Source organism: Stegodyphus dumicola, chromosome 7 (assembly GCF_044657685.1).
Source record: "Stegodyphus dumicola isolate Sdum_Otavi_A_Nest chromosome 7, ASM4465768v1".
In the NCBI taxonomy this organism is placed as follows: domain Eukaryota; kingdom Metazoa; phylum Arthropoda; class Arachnida; order Araneae; family Eresidae; genus Stegodyphus; species Stegodyphus dumicola.
Genome location: NC_140774.1, coordinates 75174102 through 75191061, shown reverse-complemented (window position 1 = coordinate 75191061; position 16960 = coordinate 75174102). Strand labels below are relative to the sequence as shown.

Genomic DNA, 16960 nt, shown 5'->3' with positions numbered 1-16960 from the left:
TTCTAAAATGAAACTGTGCGGTGTTATTTCATGTGATAAACATTTCTTCGTAATTCCTACTTCTCAGCCTCCCACAGATTTTGAATGTGGAGTTTTAGTTACTGTTAAATATGTTTATGAGCAATAACATATTTCCAATTTTTTTCATAATGAGCTCGGTACTCACCTGAAATCATGTTACGCGATCATTTCATACATAACAGCCAGAGTAGAGTAGAACGTCTTAATTGTCTGAACTTGAACGCCCTAATAATTTCTTTATTCCACATTTCAGTTCAATGTAAGTTACATGTCTTTACAGAAAGAAACGCTCCATCCTTTCCCAGCGGTTATTTTCTTCTTAGCTCGTGAAAAACATTCAAATGTTACACGTTTTTGTTTCGTTCTGATGACGTTCGAAAATATCATATCAGAGAGCAGAACCAAGTAATGGCTCTCCCAAAGCAATGTTAAGAAATGTTTTTATCTTCCAAGCTGTTATTGTCATACAGACTCACCAATAGCCCAGTGGATAAGATTGCTGAATTCTAAGAGTTAGATCTGGCTGAAACGGGCTGACTGGATGGTTGGTTTTCGTATTTTTGCCCATGTGTAACGTAAATACCTGTTAGTTTTTCTTAGAAAATCGTTCACAGAGACATTCCTTCCCTTACGTAAATAGCCCCCGTGTGCTTTGCTACAGTCGAATAATTCAAAGTACCAATACCATACTCTGCTTATGAGTGTAAACAAAGTGAACTACGGTAAACAGTCTGTACTTTTTAATTACATTCTGATCCTTACCCGTTTATTCCGTTTGCATATTCAGAATAGAAATACGGAAAAACATTCGAAATTTTTATTACTAATACCTGTGGCAAGTGTATTTCCGAAAAGGCGCACCTGTCGAAAAAGTATCCATTTATTGTTGCTGCCAGATTTTTCCAAAAATTATAGGAGTGTGCTTTGTTATTAATGTACAGTTCATATTGTTCCGTGCGTACGAGTTCGTAATGGATTGAATGCACAAGTCTGATACCAAGTTAATAAAATATTTTCTTACCACAAGAAATAAAACAAAATGCTGAAATTTGTCCTCAGAGATATTTGTACAATATCACTTAATAATCACTAAAACATTATACAGAACGCAATCCAAAGCGCAGAGAAAGCTAATCCGATCTCACCGTGAATTCGCTACAATGAACAAACAACAGTTATCTAAACAACAACAACTGAACTGAGATATTTCTCTCCGACTTTTTAAAGCATTTTAATCGTGCACGAGAATGTTCTGGTAATTTCTGTTTCCTCGAGGTTTCTGGTAAGCAAAAGAGTACAATTACGAGATATCTGTTTATTAAATGTTAAATGCGCGTGCTCCTGTATTTTTACTTTTCTGGCGTAGCTTTCTCTGTGCATTGCACGAAAATATAAAACAATTTTAATTATAATTCTAGTAAAAATAGCTAACTAAATACAAAATCCATAATAATATTATTGCGAAAGTAATAACTATTTAAGTAAAAAGGTTCTTGTTTGGTGGAGCTCAAACAGTTTCTGCCACATCAGTGGCTCAGTGATGAAAACCGCTGAATACTGATCATTCGACCTCGGTTCTAGCCCAAGCGAATAAGCTACATGACTGGTTTTCGTGATTTTTCCCCATGTGAATATGAATCAGTTTTCTTTATAAAGTCCTCCATGAAGATATTCCGCCCTTAGGGAGACAGCCTTCATGTGCTTTGCTATATTCACATAACCTATCTAACCTCATATACTGTCATCATCAACACTGTAAAAATTTCCTGGTTTACATTAAAATATTCCTCACAAAGGCATCTCTTCCCTTAGATAGAATGCGTTATCTTAATTTAAATAATTCTTAATACTAATTTTCCCTGGTAGCTAGCATACAAATAACATAACCACATAATTTCTGTGTACTAGATTTTGTAATATATATACAGTGTTAGAAAACTATTTTATTAATTAAAATTTGCTTAAATGTTTATGGAAAAGCATGCAAGGGATATTCGCCTAAGAGAAAAATGCTTTTGTAGAAAACTTTTTATGGAAAACTAGCTCATATCCATAAGATATTTAATTTGAAATATAATGATTTAGTGCCGAATTGAACGGCAACGCCTTTGAAAGAAAACTGGTAGTCGGTATTTCGCATGGATGAAAAACATCTTACGCTTCGTATTAGTGGCAAAATTGACCAGATCACGTTGATGATAAATATCTTGCCCGTGTAAAGTAACATTACGTAATGCGAAAAATCGAAGAATTAAGCTATAATAGTATTTTCTAATATCTTAATTGTAACTATTTTTTTAGGGAAGGGGATTCGCTCCAGGAAAACTCAGACTACCACCTCTGACGACTAGAGTTGACTAAAATCACTCTCAGATATTAGACTGTAATATCAAATCCCTTCTCTCGCGGTTTTCGCTTCAGTTTAGTTTCATAATGAAATTATTTATAATGAAAATCTCATATAGTATTACATAAAAAATCCTTACTTTCTGGACTATTGGTATGTTTGCATTCGTATATTTTTCCTTAATATTTAACACTTGGGTCTTCCGATATCCATAAGGATAAGCTGCATCAACTGGCTGCAGTAACTTTATTGGTCTTAAGTAATCCTTAAACTTCAAAAAAATTCCAAAAAGCTCCACCCCCCCAAAAAAAATCATTCCACAAACGTCAATATCTTTGTGTGTGACAAATATTACTGCATTCCATGTTCCAGTCGTGAATATACAAAGAAAGAGTAAACATTACTTACCACATTATCAGAAAATATATATCATATACTTATCATTTCAAACTACATCTTTTAATTTTTAGGTGTATTCGCCGTATGACGCGCACCCTTTTCTTTAAGAAACTTGAAAGATACATATTCGATGCTCTTATCTTTTGAAGTCATTCATTCGAAGATTTTTCCCAGAATTTCGAACAATGGTATACTGAATTGACGAGCGATAAGGGAAACAATATGTATCTGGGAATAAATAATTTTGCAGAGGGTGGATATTATTCAAGGGTGTCGAGAAAAGGGGGTCATAACTTGGGGTAAAAATGCACTTCCGACGTGAATGAATTCGCGGAATTAGGAGTCGGATGTTTTCTCTCAATGAATGAAAGCACAATAATTAATGTGCTTTTGGTAAAGGAAATTATCCGATAATGAGCATTTTTAAATTCGTATGGTGTGTCATTTTTTTTTAAATAAACAGCATTTAGGTATATGTTGAAATCTAATTTCTGTATAACATTCATTCCTATTCTTATGTCATATTTCTGTATAACATTCTTTCCTAGATCTTCTTTTCCTAATTTTTAAATGTATCATTTTTATATCCGGTGTATAAAACGCACCCGTAAATTTCGATCTTTTTTTTTTTTTTTTTTTTTTTTTTTTTTTTTTTTATTAAAAGTGCGCGTTATACTCCGGAATACACGGTAACTTACATTTTCATATGTGGACTTTTTATTATTTGTTTCACGTATATGCTAATGCGTGCATTTGCTAGACATTAATGTACAGGCTATCATCTTCATGTATAATTCGGGTTCTGATGGGTGTACTTGCATGATATTTCTCTCAAAACATATATAGAACATTTATATGAAATCATTCCAAATCTCAAATCTAAGTACATTTTTAATTCATGAGATAAGTTTGAAAAAAAGTAACTGCATGTTATTATGGATAGGACGCAATAGGGCATTCCATATCAATTTTATTTACCTTTGAACAATATTTTGTGCTTTTCGAAACATTGCAGCATATATTCATGTAATTTTAGCATTACTTTGTAAGAAAATCAATTGAATATTTTCAAAATTTTAGAATTTTGTACATTTTTACGAGTGATAAAGAAATTATACACATGTATAATTTGAGGAGAGTGATTTGAAGGGAAAAGAAAATATTCTTATATCGAACTACAGAAAAGAGGACCCACCAGTGGTACATGCGGCCACAAACGTGAACGTTACTATGACCTACAGGTGAATCGTGGTACCCCAAAAACAAACCTGTGATGATGGTGGGAGGTCATGTGGCAGTTAAGGAGTTAACAACCATTTTTTAGCCTACCTGTATTGAAAATGTATAGGGATGAAAATTGGTATTTATAATTATTCATCAGATATACATTTTCACAGGCGAACTTGAATTTTGGCATGCATCGTAAGATATATATATATGGATATAAACAGTTAAAAAATTAACTTTGTATTCGCCACAAATGATGGCGTGATGGGAACCCAGAAAGCAGTATTTTATTCAGTTAATAATGGTTAAATATCTTCATCTTTCTGGAGAAAATGCATTTTATTTATGGAAATGCATTCTTAAATTGACACCAGAGTAGATTCGGCTGGAAAATAATACTTTTTCATTACAAAATTTGGAGGCAAATACCAGAGTCCTATTAAGTTGTTAAGAAGTTATAGACACATCATTTTTATCCTTCTTCTACTTTTTTTTTTTTTTTTTTTTTTTTTTTTTTTTAAGCCGAAAGAGTGTTAGCCCAGAAGGGCTATTAATTTCGTTTTGGGATTTTGCGTTGGTTCACTATAAATGTCGGTTCACTTTTCAAATTGTTGCCACCAAATCTTATCGCCGTGTGTTATATTTAAAGAACTTAAATAATGAAGAATCTGCATAAATGCATGTATGCTTCTCGCATTGTGATAAAACAACGATAGCTAGAGCCTGTAAATTCTGAATAATGTAATCTTCCACCGAATATGGGCATCTGGAAACCTAATTTAGAATTTAAATTTTTTTTTATTATCGATTTCATATTTTGTAATATTTTAACGAATTTTTGATTAACAAACTCAATAATTTCAAATCGAGCAATGGCAACACTGTATGGGGGAGGATTATCTCCAGCGCGCGACGACATGCTCATTTTAAAATTATTTTGCGATATTGCTTTGAATTGAATTTGATGGTTAAAGTGCAAAGAGCTTGATATTTAATAAATAAAGGTAGCACACAAAACTTTAATAAAAAGTCCCTTTGGGCGTAATATAAAATCTGAAAACTTTAAGAAATATTTTTCTAGAAGTTCCTAAAGCCTACTTTTCTAGTTTCTTTTTTTCTTTTTTCTTTTTTTTTTTTTTTTTAATGAGAAAAATAGACTTAATGAGGAATTACAAGATCTAGAGTTTCTTGAAGCTTGGACCTTGTAAACGTAAGCAATAGTGAGACCCTTGGTTCAGCATCATTCTGAAATGAATAGCCTCTGAATACTAACAGCTAACTCTCGTCCCGAACTTATTATTTTTTTTTTTCGGGGGGGGGATGTTTTTTCCATCTGTACTGTTGAAATGAGCTAGTTTCTTGTAGAAAATCTTCCAGAAACGCATTCGTCTTGATGTAGTTAATCTTAATGAAACGAGACTGGATGTATTGTATTCGTAATAAGGTGACAATGTCAATATGTATCCAGAAGCAATATTTTTTTCCACTTTTAAACTGTGTACTTAGACACATTTCAGCTAGAAAAATTACAAGTCATACCTATATCGCGTTATTGGATTTTTCCTTGTGCCGACACTTTCGAATAATTTTCAAAATAAAGCCAAGCAAGTGGTGTATCAAGGTACGTAATATATGATGACAAGAACATGTTTTAATAATTTTAATAATATTGCGAGTTTCATGAAAATTATAATAATATTAATTATAACAACATCGTAAAGTTCATAAAAATTCAATTTGATATGTTGTAAAATAAATGCATTTTACTAGTTATCAATTAGATAGATATATTGTTTAAATAAAAGATTTAAGTTATTAAGAATAGTAATTACTTTTAAATATCTCAAATACAGTTTTTTGGCTGAAGAAATTTGAAAGATAAATTGAAGATCTTAATATACGTAGAATAATAACTCCGTAGAAATAGATTATTTGCGACTGCATAAATTTGGATTATAAAAATCGGCTATTTGCGACTCTGCTCAGATTTACTAGGCTTATTTAAATTAGGTAAAGCACACAATTGCCGATTAGTGACCCACCAAGGGATAATATTTTTACTCGAATTTCGGCAGATTTTGAAATTTTTTGTGGTTTTTCTCTATGAAGTGAATACGAGCCAATTGCAATTGAAACCCTTTCCTTAGGCAGACAACCCTTATGTACTTTGCCATATTCAGACAAACATACTTGGACTCTCTGCCTGAGCTATACGTTCTGAACGAAGGTTTTGGGTGAAACCATGTAAAAGATATTGTGTTTCTCACTATTGGAAGTAGAGCCTCTTTCTACTCTGTTCTGTAATTTTCTGTTCTTTGTGGTTATACATAATAAACTTAAGTTATACAGAAAGTAAACCACCTTTCTACAATCTGTGTTCGTTATGGTTAAACATACATAATAAAGTTTAGTTATACAGACGGAAAGTTGATCATCTTTCTGCAATCAACTTCTCTTCATTCCTCCAGCACGTACATCATTATTATTCGTGTTCCAGTTGCACATCACCAGCGGCCAAGCGATAAAGTCTGTGAACATTGGTAGTTCGGTCCGATGTTCGAATTTCGGCGAACGGACTGGCTGCATGGGCATTTTTGTGGTTTTTCTCCTTGTGCAACGTGTATACGAGCCAGTTCCCTTAGAAAATCCTCCCTCTCCTTAAGCAAATTGCCCTGGAGTGCTTTGCCATAATTAAACAAACCGAAATCCAGTGACACATCTGGGGTTGTAAAACAAATCCGTCTTAGGAATTGTAGCTGCGAAGCTTGGAAGGTGCTTCTTCCTAACTGTTGAAAGTAGTGGGCAATTGTAGTGCTTGGCATTTGCTGTTTCAGCTTCCACTCCACATCCACACTTGACAATTATTTTGAGAAAACGCTTGAAGTAACTATTTTGCTGCCAACACGAGGAGAAAGTCAGTCTTCAATCTCTTTAGTCATTCCTTTGGGTAATACTCGTCTGTGAGTCTGCCAGTGTCTGAGTTATCCCGTTTTCATTGCCATTCCTAAATTATATCTTTGGAAATCTTACTCATTATCACAAGTCGTGATATAGGGAGATTATATCAATGCTTTGTTTTCTTGAGGCTTCCTTTGCTGCTTGGTCAGTTGCCTTCTTGCCATCAATTCGTATTACCCAGTTTAGCTTTACTGGGCGAAGCTTGCTTTCCGTGCTTATTAGTTCTTGAAGTGCTGTTATCAAGACCATTGTATTTGTACTATTTAGGGCTCTAAGAACGCTCTGGCTAACCGTAAATGGCTCTATTTCTGTCTTTGGGGTAAATATTCACCCAAATAAAATGCTGCTTTTAGTGCCACAGCTTTTCCTTGGAAGACTTCAATCTTAATTTATGTATCGCTAGTTGTTGTTTCATTCAATCTTAATCTCTATGGACTGCTTATTATTGTAAATCACCAATGCTGCTCCTACTTGTTCCGAGTTCTTGAATCGATCAGTGAAGGTCTCTTTTCTTCTTCTTTTTAGGAGATCTCTGTGCCACTTTACCTTTCCCACTTGGGCTGGATGTCTTCTCATCCTTGTAGTGTCTTCTTTAATCTCCGAACTGATCATGTAATCTCTCATCGTCACATCTTCCTTCAGCCTGAATGTGTTCGACTGTTGGTCTGCTTTCAGATCCAACGGAAGACCTCCTACTAACATTTGCAGTGCTGTAGTCGGCATAGTGTCTAATGTTTTCGGAATGTACTGTATCACAGTTCTCTAAATTTGTAGCAGCTTATTTATCTTTCGTACCGTCCCACTGTAATGCCATCAGATTGGGTATCCATAGAGAAATAGTCTTTCGATTCAATAAGTATACAATTGTTTCGTAATTTTACCCTTCAGTCCTCATCTGTGGGTCATGAAACGATTGAGACTATTTACAAGACCATGGATGAGATCTATCAGCTCTATAAAATGTGGTATTTTAAGTCAACTACAAATTTAAGTGCACTTTAACGCATCCTTATTTCTGATCGGAGTGTTCATCCACTAGATCCTTGATGGATTTCAGATTAGCTTCGTTCCTTTCGGAAATGTGATCGTATTCGTTTCCTCTGTATTGAAGTTTAACTTGAACCTCTTAATCTAATCTTCTAGAATATTCAAAGTATATTCTGCTTCCTTTCGATTGCGATTCTATTTCCATCTCCAATTATGATCATGAAGCCATCCGCATAAGTTTGCAGTTCTGTGCCTCTTCAACCCTCGCATTTAACACCATGTTTACTATAATGTTCCAGAGAAAATGAACTGAAGTTTGACCCCTGAATGGCTCCCTTATAATAGGCTTTATTCACTCTGTTTCGATTATGCACCTCTTCTGTATTATTTGAGTAGTCTTTCAAGACAAGAAATACATTTTTCGTACACTTCAGATCTATGAGTGCTGATAGGAAACTTGGCTACCACAAAATACTGAATGCTTACATCACGATGTCCAACGAGATCATACATGTATACCAATTCCGAATTCGATTCTCTTTAATGATTTTCACTAGACCAAGGGTTTTCAACTTTTATGCTCCGTTCACTTCTTTTAGCAGTGCTAAAATTTTAGCAGTGCTAAGTGATTTTTTAGTGTGTTTAATATATTAAGCAACAAAGTATAACAAATATTGATAAAAACCAAAACTTTGAAAACAAAAGTATATATATATATTAATAAACTAAAATTAAATACTTAACAAGTAAAGAAAAGGCTGACACTATGAAATTCCCCCCCCCAAGCAAAAATTCCTCTCTAGTTGAGAAACCCTGGTCTAAAGCATCAGTCGTGCTTTTACCAGGGGTGAATCCGTAGTGCAGTGGATTAACCTAACCTTAAGTCTACAGAAATCACAGCTTTATTTCATAGCAGAGCTTTCGTATCCTTACTTAGTCTTAAAGCACCTTCGATGTTTTCACATCTCTTTTTCACAAACATCACTAATAAAATGCGGGTTTAAGGGCTTATAAAGCGTTAAAGCGCGTTTTTAACTTTCCATACAAAAATTGATATATTATTTACTTTAAAAGTACCCCTCTCAGCCGTGTTATATATAGAATCTATCATGCCCAAAATAATTTTAATTTTATAGTTCCGGTGAAAGGAAAAAGTCATAGTAAAGGGTTAGCGCTCCTAAGCAGTCGAGGGAAAAAAAATTGAGCGACAAACTGAAGGTCGTTTTGGTGTTCTTGCGAAATGTGTTCTATATATAACTTTTCGGCGAACCCTTTCTTCAGACTTTTTATATCTGTATATGACGGTGCCTGCGGCTGTCTTTGGCTTAAATTTTCCTCCGCGTTAAAATTTTAATATTCCCCCCAAACATTTTTGTTTTTCACCTGTTTCATTCAGATAATCAATAGTTATCGTCTCAAAATAATCAAAAGTGCCTTCCTACCTCTTTCTTTTCTTTTAATATTAAGGTAAACCTTTAAGTAATCTTGTGACAAGAAAAATCTTGCAGGCCTCTTCTCCTTAGAGTAATTTAAAATTTTTTATAAAATACATTAGAGACTCGCTTACCAATGTCTCTTTTAACCGCCAATTTTGTTGTCTGTCAGCTTCTTACACGGTAGTCTCATAAAAGAATATAATATTTATTAAGTATCACAAAATTAAGAAAATCAAATTTTAGAGTGAAATACTGAGAAACATGTAAATAAATTTATGAAATGGATAAAATTAAACGTTAGGCAATTCTTAAACTCTGTGTTTTTTTTAATAAAGATTAAGGGAATGGTATGAAAAGTAAATTCAAAATCAGGTCTATAAAAATCTGATGTGGACACCAAAGGCCAAACAGCGGCTCAGCTGTAAAATCGCTGAACACTCTTAGTTCCGACCTTGGTTCGATTCCACGTGAATGGACTGGGCTGCATGGGCGTTTTCGCGGTTTTCCCGATGTGTAACGTTCATACGAGTCAGTTTCCCTTAAAGTCCTCCACGAAGGCCACTCTGCCCATTTTCATATAACCCTAGACTGTTTTGCCGTAATCAACTAAACGAAACTGACTTTCTGGTAAGGGGTATTAAATTTAACCGCATGACTTTCTGGTAAGGGGTATTAAATTCAACACTTGTATATAACTTACTTCCTCGAATTATGCTAACTTAACCGACCTCTCAGGGCAAGTTTAAAAAACATTAGAAATTTCAAATTTTGAAATTAAATATCCCGGTCAATTTTTGTTGCACGGGAGTCAAACTTCTTACGAATTTATTTTTTCGTAACGAGTATAAAACTTTTCAGATATAACTATAGGAACCGGGAGATCGCATTAAAAGCTAAATTTCGTAATTTCTTAAAAAAAAAAATTCAATATGACATTGCCAAACATAATATGTTCGTCATTTAAAATACTTCTTTGTTTAGAAGTATACGACCAACTGCGAAAATAAAGGCCGGGTAAGGACTTTTAAGCCGGTTAGGGGTGGGTATATACGTTCGTAAGCGTCATTTGCAATAAAAAAAAAAAAAAAAAAAAAAAAAAAAAAGAGGTGCATAACTAGATATTACAGCTATCTCATATACAAAATTTCAAGATATGCAGTTAGCTATTACAGCTATCTATTATACAATTTTAATCATTTTTGAGTTATGCGAGATACATACATACGTACGCACAGATGTCATGGAAAAAATCTCTTTTGAATCCATTGTAAGCCCATCTTACAATCCGTTTTGGGGAAGAAAAGTCCTTTATTCTGTGCTAAGCAAATGTATAAAAGATAAATTATTATTTAAATTAGCAATAGCCCTTTGATGCGATGCTTAATTTTAATTTGTTGTTCTGCTTCTGTAATAAAAATTAGTAATATTTTTCTACACTGCTTCATTTCGAGACTAATCAGTGTCATATGACTCTTACATAACGCAAGTGATGTAAATGGAACTAAAATTGAAATAGCTAATAATAATTTTACAGCAGTATTAATTATTCAATCAAAATGCATTGAAAACCAAAACTAATTCGGTCTGAATTAAGATTTCATCTTGAAAACAACTCACTTGTACCCATCGGCCTAGCTGGACTGATGCTCGCTGGTCCTTTTTTGTGACAAAGCTATCAAAAGTGTAAACATTTTGAAATAGGCGCAATGAGTGTGTTAAACTGTTTGTGGCCGCAACGTGTTTACTGAAATAAAAATGAAGATTTAATCTGCCTGAGCTGCCAGGTTCCTGTTCATTACGCATCAGCATTCTACGCAATCAAAATTCTTGCTGTTCATTTGGATACAACATTTTACGTGAAAAAATGGGCTTTGCAATATTGATGGCGTAGAACGTAAAGTGTTGAATCCGTAATGAACAGCAAACTTGCAGTCGAGGAATGTTAAATATTCATCTTTATTTCAATTGACATTTGCAGAAACAATTCACTTGGCACTCTGATAGTGCCTATTCACGAACATTTGCATTTTTCATACAGTTGCGATAGGAAGAGAGCAGTAAAGCAGTGCCTTAGCTAGAACACAGGTAGAAGCAAAAGTGTGAAGTTATCCAATATCGAAGCTCACCGAGAAAAAGTTCCGGTTTAAGTTCCGAATTAGTTACGTCAATATGTATGTAACATAAAAAAATATGAAAGCAAAATTCTAATTTAATTCACTATAACCTCTTTTATTTTTTATTTCATTTTGAAACTTCATCGCTCTGTCCTAAAAATAGCGCTTAAGTCTAAGCTGCGTCATTCAAATTAATCATGCGATCTTTCGTAACCGTTAATGCAGATGCCTCTTGACCAATCACCAAAATGTAAACCATAACTAAAAACTGACTCCCTTCCTTCTTTCTATGAACTGATGTGTCACTTTTGCTTGTGCTTTTCTCTTGCTTTACTTTTGTTTGTCTTTCTGCAATTATGTGTGTACTGCTACTTTCGCTTCTATGGAAATAATATCAAAATTGTAAATGTTCTTTAATAGGCAGGAGTGGAGTGCCTGATAGTAACAAAGTAGATATTGATCTTTCTTTATAACAGGATGGCCAAACTTCAAGACAATGGGAACCGCATGGTAGATTTTAAGAACGTTCGAGAGCCGCAAGTCCAAATCTGTATCTTTTCAAAAATAATGAAACATATTTTGAATTTGAAGAAACTTTTGAAGTAAATTAATGAATATGTGATTAACATGATTACATATAAATATGAATAAATATATCTTATATAAACTGTTTCGTATTTAGAAAATTTAAGTCCGAGGAAAATAAAAAATTGTAACTCTAGTATTGAGCGTTTCAATATTTTCTTCTGATTTCCTTTATATCTCTCCGTTTATAATTATTGTTATTTTATTTTAGTAGAAGTAAAATGAAAGCATATTCATTTATCTACAATTTGCATAAAGAATTTTATTTGAGTAAAATAAAATCATTATTTAAAAGAAAACTGAATGTGTTTTTTTTTTAGCCCAAAGGGCATTAGCCCTTGGGGGCTATGAATTTCATTTTGGCATTTTGTGTCGAAAACTTTAAATGTCCGTTTCATTTTTCAAATTATTGCCATCAAATGTTATCGCCCTGTATTATATTTAAAGATATTAAATAATGAAGAATATGCATAAATGCATATATGTTTCACCCCATTATGATGAAACAACGGTACCTAGAGCCATCAAATTTTAAATAACGTCTGTCTCCACCCAAATATAGACATCTGGAAGCCCAAATTTGGAATTTGTTTTATTATCTATTTCATATTTTGTAAAGCATTTATGAGCTTTTGATTAAGAAACTCAACTATTTCAGAGCGAGAAATGGCAACACTGTACGGAAAAAAAAAAAGAAACATTTTTATCTCCATTGCGCGTGACTGTATCGAAAATTCTAAAGGTAAGCTCATTTTAAAATTATTTTGCGAAATTGCTGTTAAATTGAATTTTTTATTTAAGTGCGAAGAACATGATATTTAACAAACAAAGGTAGCACGCAAAACGTTAATCGCCTCTTTGAGTGTAATGTAAAATATGAAAGCTTTCGGTTTTTTTTTAATTTATGAGCAGTCTTTTAGAAAGAGTAAATTAAATGATACACGTCAACGTGCACTGCAGAAAAATTGTTATTCGAGAAAAAACATTTAATTATTTAATATTAACATGTTTAGACTTTTGCTTAAAAAGTAATTTTGTTTCTCCACACAATTAAGATGAGAATTAACATACTGAGATCATTCGAATCTTTGGATCCAAACCTAAGATATCGTTAAATATTTTCCCCAAAACTTTGGAATAACTACTTTTACTGATGCCCAGTATAAAAGAATAAAAAAAAAATTAAGATTGCGATTTCAGTGGTATTTGAAAAATCTGTATCTCTCATGACTCGAATCGTCTCGATAATTTTGGACATGGGTAACGAAGTTCATGCGCATCATTGAAAATTCTTGAAATTACCACTCAAATTGTCCTGATAATTTTGGACGTAGATAACAAAGTTCATGTTCAATCATTGAAAATTCTCGAAATCACCCCTTGAATCGTTATAGTAATTTTGGACATGCAAACCTATTGCTAATAAATCTAGTAATTCATGCCGGGCTGTATAAACGCTTCTTCGAGCACATGTTCCGTCTGTCTACCAGCCGAACTCTTCAGCCTAGCTGTTTAATTTTCAGTTGTTTTTCAAATACAAAGCAAATCACAAATAATGTTGCAGAAAGAAAACATGCCTTTCACTACTATAATGAAATTATTTCACAAATGCAGATATAACATTTGAACGCGTAACATATTTCTATGGATATGTACAGACGTTCGATGTGGAGGCCTTTTGGAACGCTGCAGAAGTCTGCACAATACTTTAGTTCCTAAGCTCTTGCCATGTAGTATGGTTCCATCATATTCTAAACGTTAGACCCATAAAAGCGATCACATGACTTATCGTGTCATCTTGAATTTCTAAGTAAAATAACTCAGAAGAAAGTTCAAAATAAATAATTGTCAGTCTAATGGTTACATAGTACAACATTCTATTGTGCTACTTAACCTGTGTGCAGAAAATAAATCTCAAATTGAGTTTGAAATAGAGTCTTTAAGCAGAGGATACTTTTAGAAAATTAAAGATCAGACTTTCAAAGTAAACGTTTACGGGAACAAATTTTAACATTATTACCTGAAATTTCAAGTGATCAATCAGTGTATAATTGTACAACTTTTCGTTTGACTACTAAGCTTTTCATGAAGGACGTGTCAGCCGTACACGATGATCGAAAATTAGACAGACAAAAAATATCAGTAGATTAAAAGAAGCGGTAATTCTGGCATCAGAGCCGGAGCAGCTGCAGAGCGGCAGTACTAGAGGGTGAAAAATTTTAGATATGCCGGACAGCAAAATGCCTCTAACCCACTGCGTTATTTACCGGCGACTCTAACCTAGTGCAGCAAAATGCGTCTAACCTAGTGCGAGGTAGAAATAGAGGTCATTAAACAAGAAATCGAAAAATACGAGAAAATATCTCAAGCTAAAGAAATTTCACCGATATCAAAATGCCGATTTTGACACTAACTTTAGAAAAGAGAGTCATTTGTGCTCTGTTGATCCCTCATTGCTTGATGCAATGTTATTGGTGTGAGGATTTGATGATTAAGAGGAAAGATCTCTATCGAGAATACAATATTTAATAGAATGAGAATTGAACATTTTGACGATTAAATTTAAATCGTTGTCTAACAAGTGATTCTTCGCAAGACTCCAAATATTTCATCATCCCAATCATTGGTGAAATAAATTATGATCGCTGCCTAGGATTACTAAGAAATTATTTCGAAAGATAGAGTTTCATGTGGGAAAAGTGTTCATTAAGCATATTACTGTGAATGGTTACGAAATCTATGAAGCAATTGCGTAAAAATACTTGACTTTCTTAAGGATAGGAAATGAATTTTGAAACAGTTCCGCAGAAAATTGAGAGAACCAAGTAAGATGTCTTAACCAAATAAGAGGTTGAAGGTTCCATTCCAAAAATAAAATCCTCGTAAAATTCTTCTACAGATTATAGAGCTCTGTATGGATTGCGAGGCGAAACAGGTTTCCTCAGCAGTTATTCATGCCATTCAAGGACTGAATAAAAGTAATACCCTACAACGAATAGCAAATCTTCCAGGTGGATCACAGCTGTTGTGAACAATGGGATCACACAGGAGTGTAAGAAGATAATGCCTGAAGTAAAATTAATTTGAGAGAAAAAATATTAGGGAGAATAATTAAATAAAAATATTAGCACTGCGTTTCAGATTTAACTTCATATTAGTGTATTCCGATGACCATTATCTGTTCAAAAAGTAACAAAAACGGAATAGTAATTACCAGAAATGGAATTATTTGTAATTTTACGTATTTGTTGCTCTGACTATAAGCCGGCAGTGGACAGTTTGAAATCTATACAATTTTTAAGTACATAATACAAAAAATTAAATTAGGATTAGCGATTAATAAAGAAAGTGGCACTGCATGCTTTCCATTTCAAATTCCATTTGTATTAAAAAATTAAACTATATTTGTTCAAAACTAGTCTCATTTCAGATGGCAAAGGATCGCAAGTAGAGCGGGAGCCGCAGTTTGACAGTGTCTGCTTTATAAGAAACTTTTTTAAGACCTTTGTTTGGATTGTAGCCTACGAAATGATAAGTAGAATGTAATGCAATCTCGGTAATCCAAATTAAACGATTTATGATTTAATCAATCATGGCAAGGCACATGAGTACTATCTGCCTAGGGAAGGAAGCCCTTCATTTAAATCTATTTTAAGGGAAACTGATTTTGTATTGACGTTAAATACGAGGGGGAAAAAAACCTAAAAACTCCCACGTAGCCAACTCTTTCGGCGAGATTTTAACCGAATCGAACTACTAGTGCTTAGCGGTCTTAATCATTTAGTCACTGGTGAGCGTATTGTAATTAAATGAGGCTATTGATTGCGGTATTGCTGAAATCTAACTGACTCTTTTAGACGTTCTTCATCAAAATTTTCATATTGTAGGTGAAAGAAGTTAATACAATTTGCATTATAGAGTTGATTTTATTGTTTTATATCAGTAAAAAAGTCTTAATTTCATTTGAAGTGAAACACGTTACAAGTTTTTTTAACAGGAAAGTGAAACATAATTTCTTTGTTTAACAGTAAAAATACGATTAGCTTTGATTTGCTAGGCCTATAGAAGTAAAAATTAATTTCAGTGTTTCAGTTGAAACGAGTCAGATATTTAAGCAAAAGAAGAAAAAGAATGTTTAGTTTTCTCCAAAATAAGTACCATTTTATATTTTAATTCACCGAAAAAAAATATTCACCCTTTGAACCCTTAAATTCTGTCTTGGATTGGAAAAACGTGGTCACTTTACTAAGCCAGACAATGTTACATAATTCTATGTTTCGAAATAGTTGCGCAAACTATACGTGAAGCATTTAAAATACAAAAAAAATCGACACTTATATTATTAGTGTCGATTTATTGAAAAGAAAAATACGTTGAGATATAGATTTAATTTTTTCTAATCGATTTTAGTTTGGACAAAGGATTGGGGCTGAAAATTTGATCTACTTTATGGCGTTGTTTTAATTGTTAAAATATGTGGGGTGCTTTCGCCACTTCAACAGGTGGTTGTAGTTTTGTATGCGGGCGATTCAGTCAGTGCCTGAATGTTGTTGCATGCAGTAAGCGGGAAAGGTTGACGCATATGCGTCCCAGCGTTAGCTAGGTGGCGCCCTGCGTTGCCCCTGGCTCGTCCGACAGCGGGCGCGGCTAATCGCGTGCGCCCTTATGTCCCTGAGCACGAAGCTGCCAAAAGAGAGAAATAACGTCGGTAGCGGCATCTTGGCAACGATCAGCGAGCAATTTCCAAAGGAACTCACTCTCATTACGCCGAGAGAGCATGTGCGCGAGAAGAAAGGAAACGTATTTCAGGGGTATGTTTCGCTTTTTATTTATTTCTTTACGCACTAATTACCCTGCATAGGAAGTAGATGCGTTTGACCACCTCG

At 33.8% G+C, this 16960-nt stretch overlaps 1 protein-coding gene across 5 annotated transcripts in view; it reads left to right on the top strand.

Moving 5' to 3' along the window:
- The window catches only part of LOC118188219 (lewis-type alpha-(1,3)-fucosyltransferase-like), a 119111-nt gene that overhangs the window by 10013 nt on the left and 92138 nt on the right, over positions 1–16960 (top strand). The window contains exon 2 of one of the 5 annotated variants that reach the window (XM_085820465.1): positions 12733–12816. The exons of 3 other annotated variants lie outside the window; for them this stretch is intronic. The gene's annotated coding sequence lies outside the window, so the exon portion shown is untranslated. Of the gene's footprint in view, positions 1–12732; positions 12817–16666; positions 16886–16960 lie in introns of those variants that run through there. One more of the 5 variants, XM_035358607.2, reaches the window with a different exon arrangement.